This window comes from Rhineura floridana, chromosome 7, assembly GCF_030035675.1.
Source record: "Rhineura floridana isolate rRhiFlo1 chromosome 7, rRhiFlo1.hap2, whole genome shotgun sequence".
Lineage (NCBI taxonomy): Eukaryota > Metazoa > Chordata > Lepidosauria > Squamata > Rhineuridae > Rhineura > Rhineura floridana.
The window spans coordinates 82,776,056-82,788,929 of record NC_084486.1 but is presented as its reverse complement, the minus strand read 5'-3'; the positions used below and the strand labels follow the sequence as shown (position 1 = coordinate 82,788,929).

The 12,874-nt window shown below is 42.6% G+C and overlaps 1 protein-coding gene across 3 annotated transcripts in view; it reads right to left on the bottom strand.

The window, feature by feature from the left end:
- SH3PXD2A (SH3 and PX domains 2A) overlaps window positions 1-12,874 on the bottom strand; it is a 426,239-nt gene that overhangs the window by 299,972 nt on the left and 113,393 nt on the right. The window lies entirely within an intron of this gene.

The following is a 12,874-nucleotide window of genomic DNA, read 5'->3' as shown; positions in this document are numbered from 1 at the left end:
TTCCCAAATTAGCACTTTTGTACTTTACAGAGTAAATGAATAAAAGGTTTGACCTTCATCCACATTCTGGGTAGAAATCCTGCAGGATCCACCTGTCCTCTAAGACAGACCACCCACCTTGGTGAGAACTGCTGCCTCAATATCACCAGAGAGGTTATTTCAATGAAGCATCAAATGTGGTTGTTGGCAGACTTCACCTATCTCCCGCACAATGCTGTGCATCTCCATGCATCTTGATGGACAGGCAGAGGAGTTTTCCGGGGATCTGGAAATACTCTCTTATTGTGATCTCTGGGACTTTGTTGGAACAAAATGAGTTCTTACACAGTGGAAGGTTGTATCAGCCTTTCTGGAAGACCCTTCCTTCCTTGCTGACCACACACTGTCTGCATGCTTAACTTAGTGTGAGGTCATAGCAAATGGTGTCAATTACATTAATAACATACAGAAAATCTGGCAAAACAGTTTCGCAATACGATGGATAAATATTTAACCTATACAATATTGCACTTGAGACTTTTAAACTGCTGCTTTTATTTTCAACTATTGCAATGTAACAAATACAGAAGCAAAGGGGGAAAAAGTTGGGCAGTTGCCTGTTTTTTTGGTAGGAATGCTCTGATGCTGGTGTGTGAGTGTGCACACATGGGGTCATGTTTCTCCAGCGCTGTAGGAACAGAGAAGAACAGGTTCTTCAAGGATGTGGGGCTTTCTAGGAGATCTTGGAACTGACATGGCTGTATGGTACTATGAATAATGGATGATGGCCAATGTAGAACCCAGTAAATGCAGGTTCTCATAAGCAGGGCTAGAAACACACTCACTGTTTTGATAGTTCCAGTGGGTCTGCACCTCACTCTTCTGAAAATGGGTGCATGACGCTACTCAAACCTCACCCCTTTTTACTGTAAACCCTGGTGGGATTGTCTTGAGTGCATTTTTTTTAAAATTCAGCTTCAAAGAGATTCTGCAACTGATTGGCACATCAAGCAGTTCCCACTCCAGATGTGGCTAGTGGAAACACTTTGGGGTAGGCAACTAGTGTGTTCACTGCGTAAGTTTTTAAACTTTCTTACTGTATACATAAACCTGGACCATTTTACTATAGATTCAGAAGCTGGCACAGGAGTAGGGGCTGGGGTGCTTTAGTCATGATAGGCCTGGTGAGACTTCACTTAGAACAACCTCTAATCTCTCACATCTACAGCATACATTTAAAGCACTCTCATACCACTTTAACAGTTATGGCTTCCCAAGAGAATCCTGGGAACTGCAGTTTGTTAAGGGTGCTGATAGATAAGACACTGTACTTCAACCCTGGGACCCTGGATGTTGTTGGCAGAGCTTGGAAAGGTTACTTTTTCAAACTACAACTCCCATCAGCCCAATCCAGTGGTCATGCTGGCTGGGGCTGATGGAAGTTGTAGTTCAAAAAAGTAACTTTTCCATGCTCTGGTTGTTGGCCATTGGCTACGCTGGCTGGGGTTGATGGGAATTGTAGTCCAACAACATTTGGGGACCCAAGATTGAAGAACAGTGAGTCGAGAGATCCCTCATAGAACTGCAGTCCACAGCACTCTTGACAAACAACAGTTCCCAGGATTCCATGACTGTTAAAGTTGTATACGAGTGCTTTAAAGATACAATGTGACTGTGATCTCTGTTCTTTATTTCCTCCACAGCTAATAATACAGCCATGGTACTCATACCCCATTGGGTAACCCCAGTGAAGCTTTCTTAGTATTAAAATCTAATGGTTCTTCCATATTATTATTAACAAGCACTATCCTGGTACCATACTAATTGTGCAATATGCTAACTTCATCTGAAGGGATAGGAATACTGGGGGAAGTTCACCCCTCCACCCTTAACTAGGCCACTGCCCCCACTACAGCTGTTGCTAGGGGAACTTACCCAGCCATCCTTTTCTTGTAAAGAATGCCCACACTGGTGTTGTTGCTGTGGCTGCTCCAAGGAGGGGAAACACCACTCTTTTCTTAATTGTAGGTCCTACTTTGGTGAAATTTGCCTGCCTAGCCCCATTGCTGGTGTTACTCTCTACATGAGAAAAGGTAAATATGCCAAGCCAGTTATCAAGTTCTCATGGTTTTGTCTTGAAACTTTAACTGAAGGCTGACAAGGTGAAGAGAGACAACTCAGGTCAGCATTATCTTTTGCATCAAAAGCTGTGCTGGAGGAAGATTGCTCAGCTACTATTTAGAAGTGAAATTGACTGTCTCCCCTTCAACTTTGCCATTCAGTACATTTTCAAGGCAAAATAAGTTGAAATTGACAAATACTACAGTTTCAACTTTAGGAATTCCATTGTAAAAGAAACCGCATTTTAGAACAGGCAAGGATGGAGGAGCAACAAGGGAATGGGGTGCATCAGTGCACATCATCATCAAGCAGATCATGAGCCAAACTATAGATTAGGTACAAAACAGCATTATATCAGTTCACACATAAAAGAACTGCATTGTGAATACAATGTAATCTAAAAACAAAAACAAACAAAAAAACCCTTCAAACCACTACTTCACAATAACAGGGTAGAATGAAAATACTATGAGTTGTGTGAAACAATGTCCTACTCAAAGTAAACTGATTGAAATTAATGAATCTAAGTAGGAGTAGCATTGAATAACACTCAGTGGTTTGGGAGAAGCATTTCTCCCAACTGGATTCTCAGAACAAATGAGTGGATGGGTGTCAATAACAAAGAAATAAGCAAGTATGGAAATGTACTAAAACAGCTTAATCAGTTGCCAGCTCTGTATTTTGTGACTTCTAATAGACTTCTGGGAAAAATATCTGCAGAGTTTGAAATCAACCATTCCTTCAAAAAAATACATAATGTTTTCTCTCAGTAGTGTAACTATCAAGGACTGGTAGAAACTGCCTGCTAGCATCAGTGTGGGAGTAAAAAGACCAACTCTTGCAAAGAGTTAAGGAGGAAAAATCCCACAGGTTTCCTCATCGGCAATTCACTCTGATGAAGAAACATATTGTGGCTTTAATGCTTCTTAGACAAATTGTTTTTCTGCCGATCAATGGAGACTTGTGGAGGGGTGGTGTTAAGGGATGTTTTGTTTTCCTGTAGAGTTGAGGCTGTCTGGGGTCAGTCAGGGGTAAGATTACTTTTGTTCAAAGGAGAATGAAACTATAGCAAGCTCAACTCCTGGGTTTGCTGTCATTACCTTTGCTAAGCAGTGTTTTGTTTTATTCTAAGAGTGACTCAGTGCAGCTAGAGCTGAGACAGACACATTCCTAGGGTTATTCTTGGAGGTAAGCTTGTTTGGCTGATGAGGGCCTTTTCTAACCACATCAAGGTGGTTGTGTGGCACATAACTAAGCACTATTTATCCATACAGCAGATATCAATGGAACAGATGCAGCAAACTGCAGCTGCAGAATCCCCAGCTCTTCCATCATCAGAGCACCAAGATAATAAAAAGACAAGTGAACCAGGCTGACCATAAATGTCAGCAATCCGGAGACTGGTGGAGGATCTAAACCAGTCTTCCCAACCTGGCTGTGGCTGATTGGAGTTATCATCCAAAAGCCAGAGCTTGGAAAAGTTACTTTTTTGAACTACAACTCCCATCAGCCCCAGCCAGCATGGCCACTGGATTGGGCTGATGGGAACTGTAGTTCAAAAAAGTAACTTTTCCAAGCTCTGTTAAAAACATATGAAAGGTACCAGGTTGGGGAAGGGTGATCTATACTGTTAGTTCCACTAACAGAGTGGACGTTAATAATAATTATAATAATAAATTTAATTTCTTCGTCGCCTATCTGGCCGATGGCCACTCTAGGCGACTTACAAATTTGTTAGAATACAATTGATAAAATATAATAATACAATATAAAAACAACACATCTGCAGCAACAATATTAAAACTGGGCAGGAGGCATTACAGTTATAACAATTAACCCTCCCCGGATACCCCGAAGGCCTGCTGAAAGAGCCTGGTCTTTAAGGCTTTCCGAAACACATTTAGGGAAGAGGCGTGCCGGAGATCTTGTGGGAGGGAGTTCCAAAGAGTGGGGGCCGCCACTGAGAATGCCCTCTCTCTAGTACCCGCCAATCTGGCTGTTTTTGTTGGCGGGATTGAGAGAAGGCCCTGTGTTACATGTTACATGTTGAAGCAGTAACTGTGTGGGAGTAGGGAGTCAGCTAAGGTTGCTAGCTAAATACCCAATGGAACACACGGAGCCCAGTCACCCTCAGTTAAAGGATGCAGAAAGCTTGCAAGCATACCATGGCTATCAGCTAAGGCTGCTGTCTGATTATCTTATCTAGTCAAATGACTTTTTCTGCCTGCAAATGACCTAATTATTTTTAACATTAAACTGGAGTACAAGGAAATGGGAAATTGTAGCAACACCAAACTTTGTATCAAGCAAGCAACCACATACTAATGCCTGAATTTTCTGCTGAACAGCAGGAGTGACACTGTTTTTCCTTTTGCAGTAAGTAACTGGCTCTTGTTTTTTTAAAAGCGACAACTGCAGATAACGTTTTTGATCCATTCAGGGAAAAAATATCCAATTAGTAGCAACAATATTAATACTTTTAATGTAGAGAGGGGTTTTGTAGCCCTCTAGATATTGTTGGACTCCAACTCCCATCAGCCCCAGCCAGTATGAGGGATGATCAAAACTGTAGTTCCAGCAACATCTGGAAGTCCACAGGTTCCCCATCCCTACCTTAACAGGATCAACTGAAAGTTACAAAGTGGTGAGCCAGCTTTCAGGATTCACTAAACTATCCATCAGGATGGATGTCACTCAAAAAGGAGGTGAATATAGTTTTAAATATTGTATTATCTGATCTATGGTGCTTTGATTTTTGCAAACGGCTTTGTGATCATTTTTTTAAATGAAACTAAATAAGAAAAAAAGATGTTGCTGTTAAAGGTCACGGTGGCCACTATTGTCCATGTACTGGTAACCTCCAGGGTGGATTACTGTAATGCACTCTGTGTGGGGCTGCCCTTGATGTTGGTCGAGAAGCTGAAGCTGGTGTAAAATGTGGTGGCGTGACTGCTCACTGGGGCAGGATATCGCCATCATGCTACCCTGCTGATGAAAGAATTGCACTGGCTGCCCATTAGCTGCTAGGCCAAGCTCAAGGTACTGGTTTTGGTATACAAAGCCCTATGAGGCTTGGGACCAGGATACCTGAAAGATCGTCTTATCTCTTATATATGCAGTCGATCAGTGCACGAAGTGCCTCCTGCAGATACTATCTTATCAGGAGGTCCGTTCCACACAACACAGGAAGTGGACCTTTAGTGTTGTGACATCTACCCTTTGGAATTCCCTCCACTTAAATATTAGACAGGCACCATCTCTGTTATCTTTTCAGTGGCTACTGAAGAACTTTCTTTTAAGTACAGACCTTTTCCCAGTCTGCATCTGCTTTGGAATTGCTTTTTAAGGTGTTTTTACAATGTTTTAAGATGTTTCATTTTTGGAAGATGTTTTAAGATGTTTTCAGTGTTTGTTTGCCACCCTGGGCTCCTTCAGGGAAGAAATAGAAATTTCTTTTTTTTTTAAGTGACAGTCTTAAGGTGGTGATTTAGGAAGGTCTTTGCAGGTTAATGAAGTGAAGGGCGACCTCAGTTCAGTACAAGATCACATGGTTTGCACAGAGAAAGTCCCAAGTTCAGTTCCCTGCAGTAGGACAGGAAAAGGCCCCAGTCAGTGTAAACCAGCCTTCCTCAACCTGTTGCCCTCCATATCTGTTGGATTACAACTACCATCACTCCCAGCCAGCATAGCCAATGGTCAGTGATGATGAGAATTGTAGCCTAACACATCTGAAGGGCAGCAGGTTGGGGAAGGCTGATGTAAGCAATACTGAGCTACATGCACCAGTGGTCTGACTCACTAAAAGGCAGCTGCCTATATTTCTAGATGGAGACGGAAGAAGGGTGTTAAGCATACCTGATAGTCCTGAATGCTTACCTGCCTTTAAGCAGCACAGAAGTAGCAGGTGTTACTCTATGCCCTGGCCAGTATTGCTCTCCATGTAATAATGGTGCTGGCCCAGCCAAAAGCAACGCATAGGGGGTCATCTGGCACTCCTGTGTTTCCACATGCAAGCTAGGTAGAAGTACAGCATGCCCTCCTGAATAGATGAATTGATGCTGACTCTACAGACGTGTTTTCAAACTAATCCTGCAAACCCAGTGGCTTAAAGCACATTTTTTAGTTCCTTAAAATAAGCATGCAAAATTAAAAACACAAAAAGACCCATTAAAAATGTAAGAGCTGAATATATACAGTGAATTCATCTGTGGCTACTAGTTTATGTTATCATTCTAGACGACAACACCCTGTCATTATTTATTTATTTAGCACCATCAGTGCGCATGGCAACTTACAGAATACAACAACACAGGTACCTGCCCCAAGGAACTTACCATCCAAAATTATTTACATTCTTAAACACAAGCATAATTACTGACTGTCCACATCAGCGTACAACATGCCCATGTGGCGACCTTTGAACTACAGGTGGCAGCTTCTCAGTGAAATACCTTCAGGCCCTGGACTAAGTCCACTCCCTATTGGATTCTTGTGGACATGAAAGTGAATAAGTCTACTATTTATATCTTGGTGATTCTTTGGTCCTGATTTCTGGCTTGCTCTGGCCTCATGACTTGACCTTCAGGCTTAACTTGTTTACTGCCTCCTGGCTCACCTGCTGGGCCCATGGCCCAGCCATGACCTCCTCCCCTCCTATCGGCCAGGAGAAAGGGAGAGATTAAGGGACAGGATGTAAGGTTTACAGGGCCTGAAAAGTCAGGTCAAAAGTCAAGAAGGCTAGGAGATGGCATGAAAAAGATGACGGGGCTCCTGTCCCTTTAACAATTGTGTAGAAGAGGGAATTTCAGCTTGCAGCTTGCCATGCAAATACAGAAACAATGCTGTAGCAGAATATTATAAAACTGCGAAGCCATTGATGGAAGCATAGGCTTTGCTTTCAAATGCAGATTCTGATATCAAGAGCAGAAAAACACTTCTCCCCCATACTGTCTGTCACTATGTAAGGCTATGGACACACTCGGAGTTATGCTGATTTCAGTGTGTCCACCTCTGCGTTGTGAGTCCGAGAACACGTCAGTCAACCTCTGTCCCTTTTTACTCAAAATCTGGGATTTTTGAGATTGGCTGCATCTTCCCTTCAACCCAGCTTCACACTGACTTCAAAACTGTTTGCTCAATCAGTCCATTGTGACTCTGACATGTGTCCAATGGAAACACTTTACTGTGGGCAGTCCTACAAGGTGAGATCAGCAGTGGGGTTGGGTGTATTCCAATCAAACAATAAAGATGTGTACAGTTGGGTGAAGATTCTTTTCAAACCACACCCAAACAAAACAGCCTCATTGCTTTTTAAGGAACTAGTTTCAATGAGGCTACAGTCCTATGCAGCATTACCTGAAAGTAAATGCAATGAACTCAATCAGACGTGCTTCTGGATAGGCATGTATAGGATGGCACTCTGAATAGGGTGGCCAGAGGTGGAAAAGGATAGGGCTCCTGCACCTGTAATAGCAGTGTAGATGAGGGAATTTCAGCAGGAATTTTCATGCAAGCTACACCTACAGAAATTGTATTTTTTCCTCATTGTTCTCCTCTAGGCTATAGCTCTGGGAAAGTTAGATCTACAGTCTTAGAATGGTTAGGAAGCGTAGAAAGGCTAGATTCTTCATCCCTCTCTCCAAAGGAGCAGTTTTATTTTGCTGCTGTTTTATTTTATTTTTTTCATTAATCTGTTTAATACTGCATTTTATTATTTATTTATTTAGACTATTTCTCTACCGCTTAATATATAACAATATCTCTAAGCGGTGTACAAGAAAAAAAAGAACACAAGAAGTATTATAAAAAGTACACCATGAAGCCAAAATGCAAATAAACTCATACTTAATACAAATTATTAACAAATTCATTCATTCATTCATTCATTGGCAATCACTCGTGGCCGAGTAAGATTGTCTTCCAAGATAAGGTCTTGGTTTGGTATGCTTGGAAGACGCCTGTGTGTGAATTTGTTTTATGTGGGGAGATCGGCGCACGACGGTCAACACACAATCTTGACAGAAAAAGGCTTTGATCCAATAGCATGGATACCACAACAATTAGAAGTCTTTTATCTGCTGCAGCCTTCATCCACTTGCACAGCCGTTGTAATGTACACATTGTTATCCTCCGCCTGTTCTGCCGTTGAGGACTTTCTTGGATCGTTCTTTGTCTGGTTCCTCTTCCTTGACCTTACAGACATGGGTGACCCTGCTGGGAGTATATGACTCCAGACGGCATCTCTCACGGGGTTAATTGGAACACGCAAGCCCACTCACCACTACAAGGTGACGATCCAGCGAGGGGCATTCACAAATAAATATACCAACACAGCAAATTCCATTATGATTATGTTGCTTGTTTCATTGACCTGTCAGCAGCATTACTGAAGTGCACCATATACATTAAAATAAAGAAACAGCGTTACCAGCCAATTAATATTGGCATTGCTGTCTAGTGCCACTGACAGCATCCACAGAGCTAACATTGGTAATACATGACTCAGAATATTACAATGGCTGTTCCAATGTTGAGTTCACTGGGGGTGGAGGGACTGGATTGCATTAGCAGGTGAGGCCTTTATTTCCTGATCTGAACCAGTAGACAAAGGAATGTCCTTGTGCTGCTGGTAGCCATCTATACATCAGGTGTGTCAAGGTGTGAAGCCAAAAAGTTGATGTAAAATTGACTTTATTAACTGCAGGATTGGTTTTCTGTATAAATTCTACTCCCAGGTGCTAAGCACAGCTTATATTTAAGTTGGGTTTCTTCTTCTGCATATCTCTTTTCTTCATATCATAAAATACTTAAATGTCTTTGGGGTGGCAGGTGGACATGTACCCTGTTAAGATAGTTCAACATAAAGTAGTTGACCTTCCACAGACTTAGGCTGTGAGATTCTCCTTAGGGTGGTCAAATAAGTCACCTGATCACTAAAACTGATCTTGCATCACAGATTAGTACACCTCATGTGCACATCTGCCAATGGCTGTGGGCATGGTGACGCCCCTGCTGCCATCTTGGGTGATGGCAAGCAAGCACACACAGCATGGTGATGCAACATCATAGGAAGTTGCCTGCAGGCAAGGTGGCTGTTGTTCCACAATCCATGTCAGCACTGCATTGCAGAGCAGGAGCAACACCCACCCAGCCCCAGCAGCAGGGGCCCCTCTTAGCACCAAGGGCCCCTGGCCAATGCCCAACCTGGCCAGCTGCTGGCACCGGGCCTGTGCACGAGCAATACAAAAGCACTAGATGCAAATTCAACCCAAGGTCTTTAAGAACATAACTCTTCTGCAAATTGATATAAGCAAAATAAATTCTATGTTTTAAGACATGAGCTACACTCAAATAAAGATTGGGTTTTGCCAAACAGATAGTTAACATCTGGTGTTCCAGTTTAAAATACACCTCAAAGTATGTTAGGAACAAATTGCATTTTGGAGGAAGATGTCAATTGAGCAAGTGCTCAGACTTTTTTTTTTTTACTGTGCTATTTGCACATTGCAGGGTGTGTATGTTTTTAACCTTGTAGCAATGATTATTTATTAAATTAAGGTATGGCAAAGCAAACTTCACTACCACCCAGAGGATAAAACAAATACAAACATATCCATGCAAGCTTCAGCTTTCCAACTAAAAGTGATCTGAAATGGATTGGCTTATTCTCACACACGTTTACATGCAATCCTGTACTTAAGAATGACTGGCTGAAGGTCCCTAGGATCTGGTGGAAGCCCTGCAATACTAGGACAATTTGAGATATGGCTCCAACATGAGATAATTACTCCAATACACTGATGGAACAGTCTACTGGTGGAGCCATTCCACCAGTGAAGATGTGCCAGCAAAATGGTCAAATTGGGGTGCAGACTTGGGTGGGATGTCTTCAATCCATGGCCACAGCCCCAGAAACAGTATAACCTTACACAAGCTGCAGACCATTGTCATCACTGGGAGGGGGAATTTAAAACAGCTGACCCATCACCACCTCCCATCCTGCTGGGACAGTCAATACCCAATCATAGCACACCACCACACATATATATACATTCCACATAGGAAGACCATAAGTCAGATGATAGGAGAATAGTTGCAGCACTGGGGGACTGGAGAAGACCTACCCCGGGAGTGAGTACTTGAGCATCTAGGTGCTTTGTTTGCTCCCCTGGGTTATTGTCTCCTGCTGAGGTCCCTAGTAAATGCTGTATGGACTGGGGGGCCCTGCCTGACCCAGAGTCCAGAAAGAGGCTGCACTCAATATCATGTCTCAGGATGCTAGGCACAAGCACCCCATAGCAATCTGCATTCTCACAATTGAGCATGCCAGGACAGAGCACCCAATGCAGGTAAACAAGGGAAGGAGGAACACATGCTGTAGTGGATCACCACTGCAATTGTCTGTCTCCCATGTCTTCCACCATCGGAGAATTCTTACTGAAACAGGAGCTGAAATTGCTGGTGTTCGTTTCCTTGTCATCCAGTAAATGTGAATGGTATTGGCTCTTGTTTTCAGTCTGCAAATGACATGTAATTGATTACTTTTTCTTCATTTGCATTGCGTTTCCTTTGTGTTGAAATGAAAAGTACGGAATAATGCAATAATTAATTCTGTAAAATACCACCACAGGAAGACAAATAACATTTTTGCCAGAAGCCAAACTGCAGCAGAACAGAAAGGGTGCTGCATGTGACTAACACAGGTCAGAATGGAAATCAATGCCTTCTTACATTCCTCCATATTAGTGCCTTGTTTAAACTGCCGTGCAGAACATTTCCATACACGGACAAGCACACACATCAACAGCAGGGAGCAGTATCCTGGATCTTGAAACACTGGTAGGTTTGTGCAATCTACACTGTCATATGTGTCAAACAAATCAGACTTTTGTTTGATCTGTTCCCCACTAAAAGCACAAAGGACACCAGAAACAGATAACAATAGCTTCAAACACAACAGCACAAGAGCTTGACAATGCCGACTAAAACAGTATTCAGTAAGGACCATAGGGGATTATACTCGCTGGGTAAAGTATAACTAGAAGAAACCTGCCAAAGTAAATAACCACCAATTTTGATCACACAGTGGAACATGGTCAGTCAGTCGGTCTCTCATTTGCACACATTTTTAAAACTCATAAAAATCTAAAGCTGTTTTGCCACAACCCCATAATTCTTCAAACAGACTAGTTCCCCTGACTTTGGGGGGAATTCCAAGTAGGAGTCCAGATAAGGCCTCTTATCTCTCTAGTGGAGAGATGGGCAGCAGCAAACAGAACAGATCCCCTGGCTTGTGGGAGTTTCATTAGTACTGCGGCCGACAGGGTGAAAGTTTCATAGAACAGACCTCTTAAGCCTCAGCGGACAGTTTTTATCTCTGTAGTATGTTCTGACTTTGTCTGGTTCTTAGAACTGGTTTAGCAGTTATGCGAGAAGTCCTGGGGTTGCTTTAAGTTTCAGTTCAGTATAGCCCTGATGCAAACATGTAAATCATTATTCTAAGTGCATGCCTATACACACACACACAAAAAAAACACCACATTTTTGAAAACACGCACACACAATTTTCTAATACAAAAAAGACCTTAGTCCTATTTGTGTGTTACTCAGGCCCCATCTGCATGATACATATAAAGCAATATCATACCACTTTAAATAGTGATGGCTTCGCCCAAAGAATCCTGGGAATTGTAGTCTGTTAAGGGTGCTGATAGTTGTTAGGAGACCCCTGTTCCCTACAGAGAGTTACAATTTCCAGAGTTCCCTGGAAAGAGGGACTGACTGTTAGACCAGTCTGAGAACTGCAGCTCTGTGAGGGAAACAGGGATCTTATAACAACTCTCAGCAACCTTTACGGTTCCCAGGAAGCTTTGGGGGAAGCCATGACTATTTAAAGTGGTATGATGCTGCTTTAAATGTACAATGCAGATGAAGACTCACTGCAGAGCATAAGTATGTAGAACAAGGAGTGAGGGTGTGCTTTTAGCAGTGGCCCAAATGCCACATTCCCTCCCCTCACTGCAATAACAATGTGCTGTGCATGGTTGTAGGAGCAGAAATCCCAGTGCTAGGGATGCACAGGCAGCACCAGACTGCCCCAGGTCCGTGTTGTCATGCTCCCCAGCATCCCCTCGCAATGCAGGCAACACGGGCTTAAATAGGCCTGCCCGCCCCACTTACTTCCTGTATCATCACGCTAGCATACTTCCCATCCCCCAAGATCTGCTAGCACACTGATGCAGTAATGCAAGAGGTAGGTGGGTGTGTTGGGTGGCTGGGCTTATTTAAATCTGTGCTGCATGTGGGAGGTGTTTTCTGGGAGGGTGGAGCTCTCTGCAATCCACAGCACCATCAGGTCACTGGGCACTGCAACCCAATGCTGGCACAGATCATGAAACTGGAGCTCCACCCCACCCCCCCAGCCTAAGGAGGGGACCCTCACAAAAATTCTTCAGCATTTTAGTGCAAATTTCTCCTAACAAATATATTTTTGTATGCAGTTTTAAATAATGTACACATTTTTGCAAGCAATTTATCCTAAAATGAATGTTTTGTTATTCTCACTAATATATATATATTTATTTTTATTTGAAATGTATTGATATTCTTCTACTCTATGTTGTTGAACTGCGTTTTACTATATATATATATTTATGCAAACTTTCCCCTAATATAGGCAGTTTTTGTAAACATTGGTCGGTTGGAGGACTGCATTGCAAAATTCAGGTAAGTCCAAAATTCAAAGGAAGGATGTGTTTCAGTTCTCATTGTTTTG